The sequence below is a fragment of the Pogona vitticeps genome, chromosome 2 (genome assembly GCF_051106095.1).
Source record: "Pogona vitticeps strain Pit_001003342236 chromosome 2, PviZW2.1, whole genome shotgun sequence".
Lineage (NCBI taxonomy): Eukaryota > Metazoa > Chordata > Lepidosauria > Squamata > Agamidae > Pogona > Pogona vitticeps.
This window is the reverse complement of record NC_135784.1, coordinates 138,458,270-138,479,251: the sequence shown is the minus strand read 5'-3', so window position 1 is coordinate 138,479,251 and position 20,982 is coordinate 138,458,270. Positions and strand designations below refer to the sequence as shown.

Genomic DNA, 20,982 nt, shown 5'->3' with positions numbered 1-20,982 from the left:
ACAGTATATGCATAATCCCTAAATTAAATGGTAGGCTGGGGAGTGTAATGTACATACCTTTGGTGGACCAGAGTGAAAACTCCAAGATTCCCCTCCCTCCCAGTCAACCAGCTGTCCTCTGATTGGCTGGCCGGCCAGAGTGCAGATGTGGTGTGCTGTGACACACATGCTGAGAACTTTGCCATAGCACAAAGAACGTCGAGGGAGCAGCCACTCCCCTTCACCCCCACCAGCGCAAACACACACACACACACCCCAGTAAGTGTTGGAATTTAATTTGCAACCTCACATACTGTCTGTCATTTGTGTGACTAGGAGGAACTTTTCTGGGTTGGGTGATTGGCTATCCAGCACTAACCAATAGTTCTTTCCAGCCTTTGAACTCAAAAAGAGCACTGCCTGCCTACTGAGTGCTCTTTCCTCTCTTTCCTGGTTTGATGGCAGTTGTTTGTTTTCTGTTGATCTATTTGCAACTGTAAGTAAATACTGTAAATGTTCCTTATTCTTTTTCCTTTAATGTCTCAGACACTATTGAGACTTTAAGTGCCAGTTAATGAGAAAGGGGTGGACTCTGGGGAATTTGTAGCTATTCTCCTCTGTGAGTTCCTGTACTTCTAAAAAGGTAAAGGTAAAGGTTCCCTTGACAATTTTTTGTCCAGTCGTGTTCGACTCTAGGGGGCAGTGCTCATCCCCATTTCCCAGCCATAGAGCCAGCGTTTCGTCCGAAGACAATCTTCCGTGGTCACATGGCCAGTGCGACTTGGACACGGAATGCTGTTACCATCCCACCGAGGTGGTCCGTATTAATCTACTCGCATTTGCATGCTTTCGAACTGCTAGGTTGGCGGGAGCTGGGACAAGCGACGGCAGCTCACTCCATCGCGTGGATTCGATCTTACGACTGCTTGGTCTTCTGACCCTGTGCTTCTACTGTGTAGCAAAAGAGTATTTTACCAGAAATTCAAAACTCTGCAACAGTGAGTTGGGTTGGGGACAGTGGTTTTTGGCCAGTATTTTAGTCCTAAAGTGGATCTTAGAAATCTTGAAGTCCAACCTACTTCTCACTCTAGGTATCTCACAAATACAATCCATAAACACAGTTGGCTGTCTTGGGTCTGTTTAAATTCACCCAGCAAATTAGTTTGTTGCATTGTTTAATAGCTCTTGGAAAGTTTATCCTGACATTTGGCCAAAATCTGTTTCCTTGTTGTTTCTACTCATGTCTAACCCTTTGAAACTACTTGTGCACGTTGGGCTAGTCACATGGATACAGCAGTTGCTTCAAAAATCGTAAATATTATTTGATAATTTTTTCTTAATTCTCTCAGTCTTAAAATTATTACTACTCCTGTCCATCTTACGCACTGTTAGCATAACTCATCTGTACAATGCTTTCTGATTCCATTTAGGCAGGAAATGGAGGTAGTCCTGGTGGTTCCAGACTCTGTCTGCCTCCCACCCCCACCCCGGGGGCATTTCTTTGTAGTGATTTTGCAGATGATTGGCATGCCGGGAAGTTATTACCTGCAGGCCAAATGTTCATGGCACGTGCCAGTCCTTATAAGGATACCCGAGATTCCAAATCCATCAGACGAGGGAGGGGGGCAGGAGGGTGAGTGAAGGGAAGAAAACTATCCACTGCACAGACCTGGAAATCATCACTCCAAACCCCGTGATAATATGAGGTACTTCCTGTTTTGTTTCCAGACTTGAACACAGCTACTGTTGCTGGGGAAGCTCCCATCTCAGAGCACCCTTAGCAATTAAAACAGGAGCCAGTATGGACACGCTTGCCCTGTGAGTCGCTAAACTCATTATGCTGGCAGTCAAACAGGCAATAAAAACTGGGCAGGCTTCACTCATTCATTCCTCAGTAATGGCATCACAAAGAAGTACAGAGAGGTCTCCTTCTTTTTATCTTCCCATACATATGCAAATCTCAGACTGCGCTTGGGCTCAGATTGTCACAACAACACCCGAGGGAGTGGCTGTGACACTCCAGGGTCCACGTCTCCGTCAGGCACATTCAGTTTTATTCTAATTTGGCAAACAGAGGCACACGTACAAATGGGGGAAATGCTGCCAACGCTGAAGGCCAAAATGCTACGAAAGTCATGGAAAAAACAAGCTCATAACATTTCTAAGCTGCACCAAAATGTGGAGAAGAAGAGGGGGAAGAAAATCTCTGCCGTAACATGGCCCTCCAGATGTTGTCTTGTTGCCCGGGACCTTGGTTAGCTCTAGTCAGCATAGGCAATGGTGAGGGATGATGTGGGTTGTGATCCATCAACATCTGGAGAGGGTACCTGTTGCCCAGCCCTCTTCTTGGTCATGGCTGAAGAATGTATGGCACTTCATCTACACTCCATTCCCTCAGAACCCCTGCCAACATAGTCAGTGGCAAGGACTGTCCATATTTGGAGGGACACTTGTACCTCGGCCTCTCCACGGTTTCTTTACTGCGTCATTGTGTTACATGACATCACATGGCTAGCTTAAAGAAGTCTGCATTTGTGTCCCTATGTCCTTAAGAAGGTGGGCCCCTTTTTTGAGTCAGGTAGCTGCTTGTCAGGCAAAGATTCTGAGAAATACAGCATTCCTGCTATGAAGAGAGCTTCGCCCCGTAAATTTCTGCATGCCACAGAGCTGGTACAAGGCATAGGACTTTGGCCACTCCTCACAGTCAGCACTCCTGTTGTCCATCGGTTTTCTCCTTGTGCAAAATAGCAATTTTCTACTGGGTAAAATGTTGGTGGCTCCAACCCACGTGCTTTTCAGTTTGAGGTTTGGTTGTGAATCAGAATAACCAGAAAGGCGGCAAGAGAGGGTCAATCCGACAGCATCCACTCTGTCTTTTTAAGCGGTTCTGTAGGACGTGCTTATCAGGTGAACCTTTAAAAGGCAATTAACCCTGCTTCGTTCAGCTCACAAACTGAGCTGTGAATGGAAAAGTGGGGTCATTAAATTTTATGCAGAGATCGACAGAAAGGGAATGATTAGATGAGTATTTCTCCCACTGTTTGTACTGTGTTTCTTAGTGCTCCTTTCAATATTTATTTCGCCTGCTACACAATGCTAGCACTAATTGCAAGTAATTCTGATCTTTTGCTGTAAGTAAATGGTCTATTTTGTTCAGTCAGCAGGGCTTATGTTTTTTTGGTAGCATTTCTACTTGCATTGCTTTGTCTTACACGACTGCCTGTGCTCAGTGCCATAATGTTGTTGTTGGGTGTGTCTGGATGACATCTCAGATGATGCTCAGAGAAGGGTGTGGTGTGGGAGTGAGGACCTCCTCCTTTTGTCTGTTTCATTTCAATTGGTAAGCCTTAGGACAGTGATGGCAAACCTGTGGCACGTGTGTCACAGCTGGCACACAGAGCCCTCTCTGTGGGCACGCGAGCCACAAGTCACCATTGAGAAATACTTACCCATCCTCCGATCCCAAATTTTGGCACTCCCCTCTGCTGGTGAAGGTCCAGCGGAGGGGTGCAATGGCAGCCATTACTGGTCTAACCTAATGGGAGATTGGAGAACTGGTAAGTATTTCTCTGTTAATACCACCCCTAGGAGTGAAAAAAACACAAGCATTTAAATGTTCCAGTGCAGGGGCAGTTGTTTTTTCTAATCTAAAAACTCAGTATTCAGGTTTAATTGCAGTGCTGGCATTTTGAAATAAATAAGTCAGTTTTCTGTTGCAGTTTGGGCACTTGGGCTCAAAACGTTTCACCATCACTGTCTTAGAAGTTCTTGACTTTCAATCTAGGTAATCAAAATAATATGGGTGGAAGCCCTACCAAAAACAAACAAACAAACAAACAAAAGCCCAGCTGGCTGAACAAAATAGATCTGGTCGACTTGTGATTACCTCTAATATTGTGTAGCTGATAAAATAAATATTGTAAGGAACAGTAAAAAACATGGCACAAACAGTGGGTCAAGTAGCTGCTCTGTTAGTTTTTCAGGGTAATGAAAGGTTAACTCAGTTTAATTTTTATTTAAACATATGAACTGTCAGAAATATAGCTTCCAAATAAAGCTGGAATTAGGGCTGCATTTCAACCCATTTTTAGGTTTAGATGATGCACAACTGTTACCAATTCTTTTGTTGTCGTCCCCCCTCCCCCGGTGCTATCTCTGCATCAGATCCAGCCCATTGGGAGGCTACAGTACTACTGTATTTGTTCCACATTTCATTGCACAGTACAACCAACATCCCATGGAGTGTGTACTCCAAAACGGATTCATTTCCTATGCATCTAGTGTACAGTCCCACCTCCCTCACCCGCTGTCTTTCGACTCCCTTAATTTTTAAAAATTAATTTCCTAACAGGAATGTCAATGTATTGGTATACGGCTGTCAGCACATTTTAGGGAGGGGAGATGCCCAAGGTGTTTGTCTGAGGAGCTTTGAGCTCTCATCAGGCACCAATCGTCCCTGCCCATATAATAGTTTCTGCCATCTCCCTATGCAGCACATCTCCTTTTGCAATGTTCTTGCTCTTGCAGGCTTGATTCCACAGTTGGGAGTGGATAGGATTTGGGATCTCCCAGAAATGTTGACTTTCATTGGCTCAGGCATGAGATGCATGCAAGTATAACTTTGTGGCCTGGGCAGACATATCTGCACAATCAAAAGGAGGAGGGGATGTTCCCTAATTTTTTGGGTTCCTTCCTTATGGATGAAGGGGAGACCAAAAAACAAACAAACAAAAAAAAACAAAAACAAAAACAAAAAACCAACCCAGCAAGCCTTTATACAGCTACTCGTAAATAAGCTCCACTGAGTTTAACGGGCCTTACTTCCAAGCAAGCAAACATAGAATTGCAGCCCAAATTAATTACAAGTGAAAGGGGGAGGAGTTGTAGTATAGTGTAATGGAGTAGTTTACCTCCCACTGAGTTTCTAAGGTAAATAAAAAAAGGTCTAAGAATGCAGTCCTATGTATGTCTACACAGAAGTAAGTTCTGCTCTATCCAATGGGACTTGTTACCAGAAAAGCAGGTGAAGGACTGCAGTTTAAGTGGCTTCCAATCACAGCCAGCCTCCCTCACTCCACACAAAAATATCTCCAGAAGGAAGTGTTTTACTAAAAAATATGTTTACATAAATATAAATAAAACATTTGGAAGAAAGACTATGTATGCAACAAATAAATAAACCTATACATAATAGTAAGAATACTGTAGGATTTATTTCTGAGTAAATTTGCATCCTATTTAGTAATTGCCATCCTCTGAACAGTTCTCTTAGAAGTAAGCCTGGAAGTGATGCCTTGGTGCATGTACAGAGTGCAAACCTGGTAGTTTTCATTAATTATTTTTATAGTGAAAGGTTAAAAATTTTTTTAAAGCAACAGCTAATAAAAATGGCTTGGAATAAAGTGGTGCTCTTCTTGTGTTCCATACGTACTATATACTGTACTTGAAGTGAAGAAAAGGTATTTTTGTTTTTTAAATACTTCATCTAGTTTCAGATCAGGTGTGAAAGAAGATAGATCTCCCCTCACTGCATCTTTAAGAGTTATGTAGATATGGTTTTTTTTATTAGCCCCTGTGGCTTGTCATGTGAACCATACCCACAACTCGAAGCTGTGCCCTGTTTAGAAGCTTTGAGGGCTGCTGGCCCCACTTTCTCTCAGGTAATTTTAAAAAGAGTGGTTTGGCAGAGTTTTTCAAGGCCTCGATGTAGATCAGTAAGACGCCAGCTATATGAGTGTTTAACCCAATCAGTAGCCCCTGCTGGAATGGGTTGGGATCGCTCTAAAAACACTGATGTTCTTGTTAGAGCATTCCAACCTGTTCCTAATGAGGACCAATCCATCCCTGATTGATCTAGGGCTTGAACCTACTGTTTCTTTGGAGCAATTATTTAGGATCAGTCCAAATAAACATGGTTTCCTTGCTGTGCAATCACCTAGATCTCTCCAGTGTGTGGTTGGGGGTGTTCTTCCTATGCCTTAGTGGTGATGTGTGGAGATGGGTGTGGTCCGGCCATGACTACAGATGGCACTTTCACCCTATTTTGAAGTGAAAAAGGAAATTTAGTTTTAATTTTATTTTTTTTTAAAAAAATACTTTCCTAATATTGCAGTGCATCACCTAAGGGCTATGCCACTTGCCAAAAAATATAATTAAAAAAAAGAAAAAGAAAAGGAGAAATTTGTGGCTGATATATGTGACTTTGTATTTTCTCTCTTTAAGTGCACAGAGACCCAGGAATGTCAGGATATTATGACCCACCATAGAGAATTTACTCTTTTGTACATGAGCCAAAATTTGTTAATAGGCATCCATATTAAAACAGGTGTGCAGTCACAGATTCAGCACATTAAGCTGATGCAATCTATGAAATGTGTATTGGACATGAGGTAATGTCTGGGATCCATTCATGGATTGCTTCCCTTCATGGATTGCTGCCTTGTCGTGGTGAAGGGGCTTAAATAATTCAGAGAAGCTATGGGCTACACCATGCAGGGACACCCAAGACAAACAGGTCATAGTGGAGAGTTCTGACTAAACGCAGTCCACCTGGAATAGGAACTGGCAATGCCACTCCAGCATCTTTGCCAAGAAAACTCCATGGACAGAAACAAAAGGCTAAAAGATATGACGCTGGAAGATGGGCCCCTCAGGTCAGAAGGCGTCCAACATGTTACTGAGGAAGAGCGGAGGACAAGTACAAGTAGCTCCAGAGCTAATGAAGTGTTTGGGCCAAAGCCAAAAGGACACTCAGCTGCAGATGCTCCTGAAAGTGAAAGGAAAGTCCGATGCTGCAAAAAAAAAAAAATACTGCATAGGAACCTGGAGTGTAAGATCTATGAACCTTAGTAAGCTGGATGTGGTCAAACATGAGATGGCAAGAATAAACATTGACATCTTGGGTGTCAGTGAATTAAAATGGATGGGAGTGGGCAAATTCAATTCAGACGATTATCATATCTACTACTGTGGGCAAGAATCCCATAGAAAAAATGGAGTAGCACTCATAGTCAACAACAGAGTGGGGAAAGCTGTATTGGGATATAATTTCAAAAAGGTAGAATGATTTCAACACAAAATCAAGGCAGACCTTTCAGCATCACAGTAATCCATGTTTTTGCACCAACCACCAATGCTGAAGAGGCTGAAACTGACCAATTCTATGAAGACTTACAACACCTTCTAGAACTGACACCAAAGAAGGATGTTCTTGTCATTATAGGGGACTGGAATGCTGAAGTAGGGAGCCAAGAGATAAAAGGAACAACAGGTAAATTTGGTCTTGGAGTTCAAAACGAAGCAGGGCAAAGGCTAATAGAGTTTTGTCAGGAGAAACAAGCTGGTCATAACAAGCACTCTTTTCCAACAACACAAGAGGTGACTCTACACATGGACATCACCAGATGGGCAATACCGAAAACAGATTGATTATGTTCTCTGCAGCCAAAGATGGAGAAGCTGCATACATTAAGATTGCTGGAAGAAATATCAACAACCTCCGATATGCAGATAATACCACTCTGATGGCAGAAATTGAGGAGGAATTAAAGAACCTCTTAATGAGGGTGAAAGAGGAGAGCGCAAAAGTGGTCTGAAGCTCAACATAAAAAAACCTAAAATCATGGCCACCAGACCCATAACCTCTTGGCAAATAGAAGGGGAAGATATGGAGGCAGTGACAGATTTTACTTTCTTGGGCTCCATGATCACTGCAGATGGTGACAGCAGCCATGAAATTAAAAGACATCTATTTCTTGGGAGGAAAGCAATGACAAACCTCAACAGCATCTTAAAAAGCAGAGACATCACCTTGCCGACAAAGGTCTGTATAGTCAAAGCTATGGTTTTTCCAGTAGCGATGTATGGAAGTGAGAGCTGGACAATAAAGAAGGCTGACCACCAAAGAATTGATGCTTTTGAATTGTGGTGCTGGAGGAGACTCTTGAGAGTCCCCTGGAGTGCAAGGAGATCAAATCTATCCATTCTGAAGGAAATCAATCCTGAGTGCTCACTGGAAGGACAGATCCTGAAGCTGAGGATTCAATACTTTGGCCATCTGATGAGAAGAGAAGACTCCCTGGAAAAGACCCTGATGTTGGGAAAGAGTGAAGGCAAGAAGAGAAGGGGATGACAGAGGACAAGATGATTGGACAGTGTCATCAAAGCTACCAACATGAATTTGACCCAACTCTGGGAGGCAGTGGAAGAGAGGGGAGTCTGGCATGCTCTGGTCCATGGGATCACGAGTCGGACATGACTTAACTACTAAACAACAACAAATGTCTGGGAGAAGATGTCAGGTGATTTGCCCAGTTATTGGCTATTGACACTATATAAGTGCTACACACTATGATGTAGTGCGGAATGTTGTGTTGGAGAGTTGCTGCATAAAGTGCTGTTTGTTTACCGAAAGTGTATGATTGAGTCATTTGACTAATGTACATAGTTCTGTTGTACATAGTTTGTAAATACACTGCTGGTGAAGGAACCTACTGTGTCTGTGAGTCTCTTTGCTGTCAATCTGCAAGACTAATGTGTCTCAGAACCATCTCCACACCCCAAATCTTGACAAGGATTAATGCCCACCTGCAAACAAATGGAAGTGAGCTGTTCCCAACTGGCCGACAGAGATTGCAAAAGAGAAAGCAGGCCGCAGGGAGCAAAAAGGACCAAATGGACCAACACAGAGCAATCTAATGGAATATGTGGTTCCCTGGATAGCAACTACAGGGGCTACAGGAGTAATTTTCGTGAACAGAAGGAGCAGTTTAATCAAGCCCTATGATTCCAAACTGTTCCGAAGTTACCCAGACTAAATTGCACCCTGTCACTCACCTTAAGATCGGCCAACAGCTTTACTTGATATCAACAAGCAAGCTGTGTGTATACCTTTCAAAACTTTGAGTAAGTCTAGGCTAGGAGAACGCAACATGACATTGACAATGGGCCTCAAAAGTTAAAACACACCATAACATTTATAAAATGGATTTGGCATTTTGCTATTAATCTATAACATAACATAACATAACATAACATAACATAACATAACATAACATAACATAACATAACATAACATAACATACTATACTGTACTATACTATACTATACTATACTATACTATACTATACTATACTATACTATACTATACTATACTATACTATACGCTGTTTCCCCGAAAATAAGGCAGCGTCATATTAATTTTTGCTCCCAAAAATGCATTAGGGCTTATTTTCAGGGAATATTTCATTTTTTTTCCATGTACAACAATCTACATTTATTCAAATACAGTCATGTCATCTTCTTCTGGTTGCTGCACAAGGGTGGAGGGCGGGGCTTCACTTCACTGGGGCTTATTTTGGGGGTAGGGCTTAAATTACGAGCATCCTGAAAAGTCATACTAGGGCTCGTTTTCAGGTTAGGTCATTTTCGGGGAAACAGGGTAATATAACATACTGGGAGCTTCATAAAATGGAAGCAGCCCTGGACCTCTCTCAACGTCCGAGGGGAGCCCTGTTCAGAGGCAGTAGGAGAGCTACTTGCTTTATTTCTACTCCGTTGCTCCAGGAGCCCATTTACCTGCCTGGCATCACCACTGGCAGTAGCACAGACCAGCAACTGTGTTTTGAGGTTTACAGATAGCTACAGTGAAGCAATTGGTCCTGGAGAAACTGTAGACTACAAATACCATGATCTAATCTAAAATTCAGGCAGGGAGTTAATTATATTAGCCAAGCTGTCTGACATTGCTGGTTTACTTTATGCAACAGTGAAAAAAAGCTCAGAAAGGTTTTATTGCAATTTTTTAATAGCGTGAGATAACACGAGTTAACAGAATGGTGAGTATACCAATTATTAATGTAGGAATTTTCTGTCACTGTTTTGATTCCACCCCAAACAAAGATGTTCCCACTCAGTATATAGATATACTGTATGTATTGTTTATTTTTAAAACTATATTGATATCCTGTCTTTACTGAAGTAGACATGGATGGCTCTTGCCCTCTGCACTCTATACTAACAACAAAACTGTGGGAGAGTAGGACTCATCGAGGCTCCATGGGGAGAGGTGAACTTCGAAGCTGCAGCCCAACACAGATATGGCTAGTGTTTCTTCTTCTGTATTGCTGATCTGAAAAAGGAGGGGGGAAGTGTGACGACGAATCTTCTCCTAGTTCTCCTATAGATAACTAAAAATATAGCTCCTCCAAAAGTAAACAGCAGAACAAACATACATAAAGAGGATAAAAAAACCTAGCCCTGTGTTGCTACAAATGATTCAAGTAGCTAAAAAAAAAAGGGAGTTCTGAAAGATTATTTACTATAAAATGGGGATTAATCTTCCTCCACAGCAGGCTGTTGTCTGAACTACTTTGAGGGATATGAAGAATTAGAGGCCAGTGGACTCCTTGCTCTCATGTCAGGGTGGGAATATCAGTGACCAATTAATAATCAGCATGTCTAAAAAGCTACAGATACTTAATGTGAGATGAAAAGGAAGAATTGTCTGTATACCTTTTGAGAATTGCACCAAACAGGGAATTCAGGCAGGTGTATAGGCTGGCGTTTTTTATGGACAGCTGTTACAGGTACAAGAACGTTGGTGTCCTCCTTTGTGTTTGGCCACCATACACTCCATCTTGTCATAACAGAAAAAGCTACTCATGCCTGCCCAGTAAAGGATGGCTGGAGAAACCAAGAGGAAGGGAACCAAGTAAAGAAAAATTTACTGTATAACAGATACCTCCATTTTGCGATGTCAAGTGCCACCTGGTGTTTGACTGAGAGAAAATCAACGGAATACGCATGAGTGCTCCCAAAACACCATCCTCTGTACCTTGCAGGTAAAATCATGTTCAAAAATTTACTGTATCAGGAAAAAAATTCTTGTAACAGGACAAAGATTTTTAATTGCACGTTTATTTATTTACTTATTTATTTACTTATTTATTTATTTATTTATTTATTTATTTATTTATTTATTTAGTTAGTTAGTTAGTTAGTTAGTTAGTTAGTTAGTTAGTTAGTTAGTTAGTTAGTTAGTTATAGCCCACCCTGTATCATAGGATCTCAGAGTGGCTTTCAAAACTTTATAAAATAATTTTAAAATGTGAGATATTGGAAACGCTTAAAATCAAACAAAATTAGAACACTCAAAGATTAAAAACATAGCACTAAAACCTGTGCACGCCATGACCCTCAACTCTCAAAGGCTGTAATAAATTACTTGTATGCCAGTGTTGGCGTCAATCACGCCTCCAAGGGGAGGGCATTCCATAGTTAGGGTGCTAAAGCAGCAGAAAAAGCCCTTCTTTTGCATGCCTGAGGCCCCTTTTGCTCAACAACACTCTGGAAGAATAGTGGAACTAGAAACAGCAATTTTTGCAAAACTTATGTTTGAGTACATGTGTTTGATCTCTTATCTCGTCCAATGTCTTCAGATAAATGACTGTAATGGGGTCATGTAGTTAAACCCTATGCTTAACCCGTGTGTGTGTGTGTGTGTGTACACACACAAGCCAGGGTACAAGTGTTTGCTGAACCCATGGCTATGTCTGGCCTGGCCAAGATGGGTCACGTAGAGGGAGAATTTGTGTAGATCAATTCACATATAGGATTGCCCTTTCACAATTGCTTCAGATTGCAGAACAAATCCGTTATTATATTTGTGCTAAAAAGCTCACCAAATCTGCCAATTCGATACATTTTATTTCATTTATTTCATTTTTTAAAATTTATTTTATTAGATTTATACCCCACCCATCTAGACCAAAGGTTTACTCTACTTTTATTAGTTTCATACTACCCTGCCTTTCCTAAAGCTGGCATATGTGACTCTTGTCCTCCACACTGCAGAACAGCAGCCCTTAACTGCAAAGGACCCTTGGCCATCCAAAAACTACAGTATTTTAATTTTACAGAATTCCTGGAACCCAAAGGAATATCCTACATTTGCTTCTGGCTTCTTTTTCTTTCTCTCTGTGCAATGTGTACGTATGTACTGTACAGTTGTCAGTCATAACAGCAGCCTGGCACACAGAAATTTAGCTGTTATAATTTTTCCTAACATGAAAATAAGTATCCAGAAAACATTATCCTCATCCTTTGAGAGTCTGGAAGACCAAAAATGTCTTCAAATTTAAGAGGAAAGCTAGGATTCTTCTCAAAACACAGAGCATTTGGCAACTGTGCTTAATTACCTGAAAGTATGTGCTTCATGCTATGGAATCCATGTAGACCTGAATCAACACAGATTGGCCAACATAGAGGTACAGTCACAGATGCCAGCTTTTAGAGCTTCACAATCTGATCTCACATCCCACAACAAAGGTCATTCTTAGAGATGGGATATTCATATTCGTCTCCCAGGGGAGATGAATATGAATATTGCCACTAGAGGTGGCAGGGCCCTTTCAACCTCTCCCCCCCCCCCGAAACCTGCCGCTCCACTCACCAGGCTTCACGTGGCATTTGAGGTCCTCATCAGTAACATTGCACCAATTGTGGAAGTAGCCTGGCCCAGCGCATCCCCTCCTCCCTGTGCTGCTGAGCTCTTAGCAGCTGAGTGGGGAGACTTCTCATCCCAGCTCCTCGTCAGACTGGTCAGCAGTGCAGGGAGGTGGGTAAGTGCCAGCCAGGCTACTTTCACGATTGGTGCAATGTTACTCATGCGCACTATGCGAAGCCCAGTGAGTGGACCGGGCTGGTTCTGAGGGGAGAGAATGGCCCTCTTTGGCACCTGTGGTATTGCACTTCATATTTGTATCCCCCAGGATATGAATAAGAAGCTCCCATGTCTAGTTCTTATTCCGCCAGTTTCCGAAGAGGTGGCTGTGTTAATCTGTGCTAGCATAAGGCAAGAACATTAAAAAAAAAGATGACAAAAACCTTGTGGCACCTTAAAGACTAACTGCTATATTTTAATGTGAACTTTCATGGACAAGGCCACTTCCTCAGACATACAAGTGGGGCGCTCTTCCAGTATTAGGTTGAGCTATCTTTATTCCAGGGCCAGGAGACCTATGGCCCTCAAAATTGGTTGGACTCCCACCTTCCTGTAATACTGCATTTAAAGTAATGTATGTGTGTGTGAGAGAAGTAAATAGCCATGGGGGGGGTTGAGCGCCTTGGCCTCCCTTGGTTTCCTGTGAGTGACCACTCCTCTATTACTGCTGTTAGATCACATCCTCCTTAGCTCAGGTCCCCCTTTTTCAAGCTGGTAGTTTGGTCATAACGGTGGTGGTGGGTTTGCTCTTATTTCTCTGCAATGAAAGGCCAGCCATGAGGACACTTTACTGCTGGGACCCTAGGATGCATAGAAGCCATCTCCAAGGGCTTCTATGTATACTCAAATCTAGGTTCATTTTACAGGGATTCCTTGGTCAATAAATGTCAAGTTTTTCCTTTTACATAATATGAACATATTGGGTAATCACACTTAATTAATTGCCAGAAGTGACAGATGATGGAAGATACACAGCATCTGAAGAACTATGGATTTTCCATCCTTACTTGACTCTGAGGGTGTTTCTGCTTAAGAACTTTCCTCCTTTTGCTCTAGTCATTTTGCAGTTTGTGTCCAGAAGATCAGACTGAGAGGTAGCTGGTTAAAATAACAGAAGGGTCAGTGTATCCAATGCTATTTAGACTACCCCTGTTGTGGTAAAACAAGTCTGTGGCCCTTCCCCTCTTTTGCTTTGTGACTGGCTCTGCTGGAGTGTTAGAACCCGCATAAGCACATTTGCTACAAACTAGAGAATACTTAGCCGATGACCATCAAGATTCCAGTCCTCCCTTTTGCATCCAAACATTTTTTTTTGTGGTTCAGTAAAACCGAAGGGAAAGGGCTTATCTCTAGTGGGCCAGAAAGTGAATCTGTGGGAGGACTGCCATTTCATTCATATGTCAGTTCCAGCATCCGCTTTTTTTTTTTTAAATATCTGGGAGAACACTCATTATGAGCCTAGACGCCAGCACTGCAGCTGGCTTGTCTCAGTTCTCAGGTTTTTGCTTTTGTTTTTGCAACACGAGCTTCAGAAATTAACTGAATCAGAAAAACAACAATGTGTAAGTTTTGTAGGCTATCGAAATCGCATATGGGTGGGATCCCTCTTGGCACTAGCTCAGGGGAAACAAGGAGTTCCTGTTATACTTCATTTATGTTGGCATGGTTAATAAACATGGGTCATGACAAAGAAATCCTTGCATTTATCATAGATAATGGATCTCACAAAGCTGCATGAATGTCAACAACCACGGAAAAGCTTTACCTGTTGATTTCTGCAAGTTGAGGGCAGGTCAGAGGTATCTCTAGTTTACAATGCAGAAGGAATATTACTATCCAAGAGTATCACTTCATGAGAGTGCAGTGATTTTATTGTGCTGGTAGAGCAAACCAACATTCGAAAAGGCATTTCTAAAAATAGGGTCAGCCCAAACAAAAAACTATATATTTGAAAACTGGGCTTTGGATCAACACCAAATTTGGCACAGATGTACCAGTCCGCTCTTGTTCTGTGCTAAACTTGGGGAAGTTACACTCCATATTTTGCCACAGGTTACTCCTCCCCAGTTTCATTTCCATTTACTGAGGATATTTGTTAGCATTAGTTTTGTATGTGTTACTCTTAACCTCCTGGGGATACACATATTGGCCAAAATCCTGCTGCTTAGTTATGTCTGCAAAAAAAGGTGTGTGTGTGTGTGGAATTAGCAGCAGTTTCCCACTGCTAATAAACTAGTTCCTACTTGGATTTTCAGGGACTTCCTAATACTGGTGCGTTGGTTGTGCACTCAGAAATCCAAAGAGGGACTTGTTAATTGGCCACGAGAAGCCATTGTGAGTTATACCATTTGTGGGACCCATATGCTCCCTGAATGTGACAAATGAGTGTTGTAAAAAACCAGTAAGGTGCCTTTGCTGAGAAACAAAATTTTCAATAATCACCTAAAGCAAGAGTGATGATAATGATTTCTTTACCTCACTAGGTTCATAATATAGAATCAAGATTATCACAATACAGGTCAGCTGTTTGTATTATTTCCTATTGAAGATCACAATCCTTTAGCACAGGGAGAGGAAGAGGAATTTTTTTGCCCCTCCAGATGTTGTTGAGCTGCAGCACAAAATGTCCCCCACCATGGGCTATGCTGATGCAGCTCTTGGGAAATGGAATCCAACAAAATCTGGAGCGCACGCACACACGCGCGCACTCGCACACACACACCAATGTTTCTCTTGCCTTGTCTAGCAATTTTGTTGCATGTCCTACATTCTGAGAGGATGGAGAACAGATCCTGCCCCTCCTCTGAATTTGAAATATGCTATCATATCTCCAATCTGTCTTCTTTTCTAAAGGCTAAACATGCCCAGTTCTTTCAGACTTTCCTCATAGGGCTTGATTTCCAGCCTCTTGAACATCCATGTTGCCCTCCACCGAACTTGTTCCAATTTGTCAGCATCCTTCTTGCAGTGCGGTGTTTAGAACTGGACACAACAATCAAGATGAGGCCTAACCAGTACCGAATAGAAGGGAACTAGTACCTTGTTGGATTTGGAGACTATCCTTCTGTTAATGCAGCCTAAAATAGCATTTGCCTTATTTGTAGTCACATCACACTGTTGGCTCAGTGTGATTTGCACTTATCCCTGTTAAATTTCATTCTATTGTTTCCAGCCCAGTGCTCAAGCCTATCCGAATCATTCTGAATTTTGTTTCTATCTTACAGAGTATTAGCTGTTCCACCCAATTTTGTATCATCCAAAAATTTGATTAGCATTCCCTGAACCCCTGATCCAGGTCATTAATAAAAATGTTGCACTAGGCCCAGGACTGAGCCCTGAGGAGCCCCACTTGTTACCTCCACCCAATTTGGGAAGGAGCCGTTAATCATCAACCTCTGAGTACAATTCTGTAGCCGACTGTGTATCCACCTGACAGTTGTTCTATCCATACCACACCTAGTTAGCTTGCTAATCAGGATATCATGGGGCACTTTGTCAAAAGATTTGCTGAAGTCAAGATATACTAGGACTACAGCATTCCCTCTTTTTATTAGGGAGGTCACCCAATCAAAAAACAAGATCAAATTAGTCTGTGTTGGCTTCTAGTTATTACTGCATTGTTTTCTAGGTGCTTGCATAGTGACCGTTTTATAATTGGTCCCAGAATTTTTCTTCGGATTGATGTCAGGCTGACTGGTCTGTAGTTCCCAAGTTCCTCCTTTTTGCCCTTTTTGAACATAGGGAGAACAGTAGCCCTCCTCCAATCATCTGGCACCTCACCCATTCCCCATGATTTCAAGAAAATAATGGACAGTGGTTCTGAGAGCTCTTTAGCCAGCTCCTTCAATACTCTTGGATGCAGTTTGTCCGGCCCTGGAGATTTGAACTTGTTTAAGATAGCGAAGTATTCCTTGACTATTTGTTCTTCAGTCTCCAGCTGCAATCTTGTTCCCTCCACCTGCACTTCACAACTGTCTGGAGGGTCATAGTCTGTCCTTTGGGAAAAGACTGAGCTGAAATAGGAATTGAGGACTTTTGCCTTTTCTTTGTCTTCTCTTATCAATTGGCCAGTGATTCTTTTCTTTGTCTTTTGCTACACATGTACCTGAAGAATGCTTTTTTGTTGCTTTTAGAATGTGTAGTTAACCTCAGCTCATTCTCAGCTTTTGCCCTTCTAATGTGATCCCTGTAATTCCTTGCTACTTGTCTATACTCTTTCTTTGTGGCCTGGCCTTCGTTCCACTTCCTATATGTGTCTTTTGTTTGTTTGTTTGTTTTCAGTCCCTCCCTGAGCTTTTTGTGAAGCCACACTGGCCTTTTTCGCTATCTCCCACCTCTTCTTGTTGGAATTCTTTCTAGTTGTGCATTTAGAATTTCCCATTTTAGAAACTCCCACCCTTCTTGTTTTCTCCCCTATATAACAAAATATACCATATTTTCCTGTGTATAAGACAATACGTTTCTCTAAAATATTTAGATTAAAAATTGGAGGTCGTCTTATACATGGAAGTAAGGTGGGGGGGATCAAAGCATGTCATGCCATGGGATGCTACTTATCATTGTCCTGAGTTTGTTAAAATTGGCTTTTTTGAAATCCAGTATATATGTGTGGCTGCGCTCTGCTTTGGTTTCTTTTGAAATCAAGAATTCTAATAGAAAATGGTCACTCTCACCCAGAGTTCTCCTTATTGCCACTTCCTCCATCAACTCATCTTTATTAATTAGAATCATGTCAAGGGTAGCTAGTTAGTCCTCTAGTTTATTTCTCCACTTTTTGTAGGAGAAAATTGTCAGTCACACAAGCCAGGAATTCCCCGTGGAATCAATTTATTTTGTCTGATGTTTCCTGAGGCAGTATTGCCCCTTCTTTTTATTTTATTTTATTTTTTAAAAAACCCCAACAGATACATTGATATGGCAGAAAGGGATCCCCATTCGGGAACCTTTGATCTGTAGTGCCTGTGTCTCAAGAAGTAACACATTGCCCACCATGGTCCCAACTCCCACCTGTACGGCTGTGCTGCTTGGCAGACAGTAGGAGGAGTAAACAACACAAATGGCACAACACGTGAAACCGTGTGGAGATTGTCCCTGTAAAGCCTGAATCCTCAATTTATTCATGTATCATCATACCACTTGTGGAAAACATAATAATCGCAGGGCCACTGCATGGTAATCATGGCGGCTGCCTTCCCCAGGTACCGAGGGTGGGAAAAGAGTCAATAGGAATGTGCACACATGCTAAACAGGTAAGGAATGAATCAATATATCACTGGTACAATTTAAAACCACCCTCTCGGTGAGGGGAAAATAAACTGGAAACAGACCACTGGCCAGGAAAATGAGTCAATCTTGGCTGTGCATTTTGTGTTTGGAAATTTATGAGATGATCTTTAACAACGGTCAAATTGATATAACTACGGTTCTTTTGCCAGGTGTCCTTGAGCCCTAACAGAGGAACACTACTCCTGGATGTGGAGCCTCTGTTTTTAATTATCCCGGTTGACATTTACTGACAGAGCTGTCTTTTATGATTTTGAAATAGAAAGAAAGCATTTCAGATAGTGTTCATCACCCCATATGATGGACATTTATTCTACATGCTAATGATCTGCAACATGAAGAAATGCTCTCCTTCTGGTCTAAAGCGTGGCTAATGAGTGATGGTTTTAAACTCAGTTCAGCTGGTGATAATTTCTTAGGTTGCATTCACAGTGATGTGAAAAGCTTCAGCCACTTAATTTCCATTGTGAAAAGCTGAGGCTTTTCTTCCCCCAAAGGCTGGCAACTCTGCCATTGCGTGTGATCAGGGGAAAACTCCTGAGGCAGAAAATCAGAGGGCAGCTTAGCTTGCCCAGCATTTTGTTTGAGCAACAGTGGTGTAATTTTTTTTAAAAGCCAGAAGTGGAGATGTTGTTTTGGGAGAACCCCAAAGTAAATAATCCCATCTCAGGAACAATGTTGACACACACTCACCCTAGTGATGGAGACCAAACTTGTAGTCTACCTCTAGCAAGCAGGATGGTTATCTCAAATATTTCCTCTTGATCCTGTCAGTTTCAGGATTGCAAAATGTCCCAGGCTCTGTATGGAGCGTGTTTTCATTCCCTACCCTGCCTGAAAGGAAACAGCTAGGCATTTAGAAGAACATGAATAGTAAGTTCAGGAGCTGGAGCAGCTTCTCCCAAAGGAATTGTATCACAGCCTCTTTCCTTACAGCTTTAACTGTTTCCTGCCTCTGGACTTCTACAGCTGAGCAAAATAAGGTACCTTTCTCTCTCTGCTCTCCCCCCCCACCTCCCCCACTTCTCTTTGCCTCCCACACATGCCATTATTTGTTTGTGGCAGAGGGAAAACTTTCTTACTAGGGAGTAAATAGGACTTCTGTCACAGTGGTGGCACGACAACCATTTATTTGAATGAACTGCATTTTATTTTTCATTGATTTAATTATTTTAAACTTTGTGAACTGCCTTGCACAGACCTTTGCCTCAAAAAGTAAAGAAATAATTTTAAACAAAATTAAGTGATTAAATAAATAGAACACAGTTAATTCACTGTTGAGTAAATGTATTAATAAACTTCTTGAACTCAGAACACAAAAAGCTTCCAAGGAAAAGAAGTGCTTGGAAAATTATGTTGAAAACAGTGTGGTGCAAATACCTGGGTAAATTTCCTGTCTGTCTATTTTCAGGGCCCAGGCTTTCCTTTCTGTCTTGTGCAAATCCATTGTGGTTTTGATTATAGTTCTAGATATAAGAGTATCATACTCATGCTACGAAGGACATCAGGGCTTTTCAGATCTACACCATTTCCCAAGACATTCTTCGGTCTGAGGTGGAGTAGCAGCAAAATGTGTGTTAGCTATGTTGACTAACCAAAAAACTCTATATCAATAGGGTTTGTTTCCTCTGTGTCCGGGTGTTTTTTTTTTATAATTTAAGGCCGTTTAACAACGAACACGTCGGGCAAAAGATACAGGTGGCATTGCACCCAGACAAACAGCTTCTATTCCAGGGACAGTTTTGCAAGGGCATTTCCTCCTTGATGCTTCAAATCGCCCTTCCCCAACATGTTGCCTCTCCAGGAGCTAGATCTACTTGCTGTTCCCAACTAGAATAGACCTTCTGGCCAGTATGCTGTTCAGGATTTATGCCTGTGGAGTTCCAGCTGTGGGAACTGCAGCAGCAATCCAATCAAGTGCCCGTCTTGGGTGCCTGTGGGCATGCTTGCATGACATAGTCCAGTGCTTCCCAATCCTGAATCCACAGATGTTCTTGGACTACAACTCCCAGAAATCCTGGCAAGCACAGTGAGTGGTGAAGGCTTCTGGGAGTTTTAGTCCAAGAACATCTGGAGGACCCAAGGTTGGGAACCACTGACCTAGTTCGATGGTTGTGACAACTTGTTCATTTGGAGCTCCACTTGCACAAAAATTAAACAGGACACTGGCAATTGAACCAATTTTTATTTAAGTGTTGACTTCATGATTCAAGCATTGATTCCATGAGTCCGCTCTGGTTGGGACTAGCTGTTGGATTTAGGCCCAGATGTTTAGATAATATTTTTCCCATCAGCCCCAGCCTTTAAAGCTCAATGGTTAGGAATGATGAGCACTGTAGTATTTGTAGTCAAAAAGAAAAAAAAAGAAAAAAGAAAAAGTGTGCTGCTACTAGGCTGAGCAATCCTGCTGTCAGCATCACCCTGAGACTGTGCTGTGTATACCTGCAAAGCAAGAAGGGGTGTAGCACACAGTTTTATATGTCAACATTGCTCCTGGCCATGTGTGGGCTGAGCTGCCCTTCTACAACTTCAGTATGCCAGGGATGTGGGGTCTGCCAGGTGTTACAGGATCTTTTGCCTCATCATCCTTCATGGCTGTCTGTGCTAAGACTGACGTAAGCTGCAGTCCAACAGCATCTGGAGGGCTGCATTTTCCTTAGTGTTGCAATAAGTTGTGATTGCTGTATGGAGGTATCAGGGGCCAGTGCTGATACGTGTGGGCTCCACCAGGGAAGATCCAGCTGGAAGCATCTTGAGAAGAGATCAGGAATGGAAAACAGATAGCCTACAGAAGATGAAGAGTGGATGGACAGGAGAGGCTGAAAGTCATACTGGCTTCAGCCAGGATGTGTCTGTCTGTGGCTTCTACGGCCAAAATGCAATATGGCTAGGTCTAACTTCCGAAATACCCTCTTCTGTGCCTTTATTAAAGGTAAAGGAGCTTTGTTCTCCTCTGTCTGTCCCTGACTTTTAAGTTTGTACTGGAGCATCAGAAATGAACCCTGTCGTCTTTTTACAGTGTCAGAGCTGCATTTCTGAGTGGAGAACAGGTGGCCCAATAGTTGCTGGACTACAACATCTATCTCCCTTAGCCAGCTTGGTTAATGGTGAAGGATGCTGAGAACTGCAGTCTGGCGTCATCTGGAGGGCCGCAGGCTCCCCATTGTGGGTCTGTTTGGAACATTTCATAGCTTGTCCTTTGTGATCCCCACCCCACC

The 20,982-nt window shown here is 42.2% G+C and overlaps 1 long non-coding RNA gene across 1 annotated transcript; it reads right to left on the bottom strand.

The window, feature by feature from the left end:
• Positions 1-4,100: 4,100 nt before the first annotated feature.
• Positions 4,101-10,864, bottom strand: LOC144586279 (uncharacterized). The gene is made up of 2 exons (XR_013541013.1): positions 10,721-10,864; positions 4,101-10,108 (listed from the first exon to the last, which is right to left on the bottom strand). It is a non-coding gene; the product is annotated as an uncharacterized LOC144586279 (long non-coding RNA).
• Positions 10,865-20,982: the final 10,118 nt, after the last annotated feature.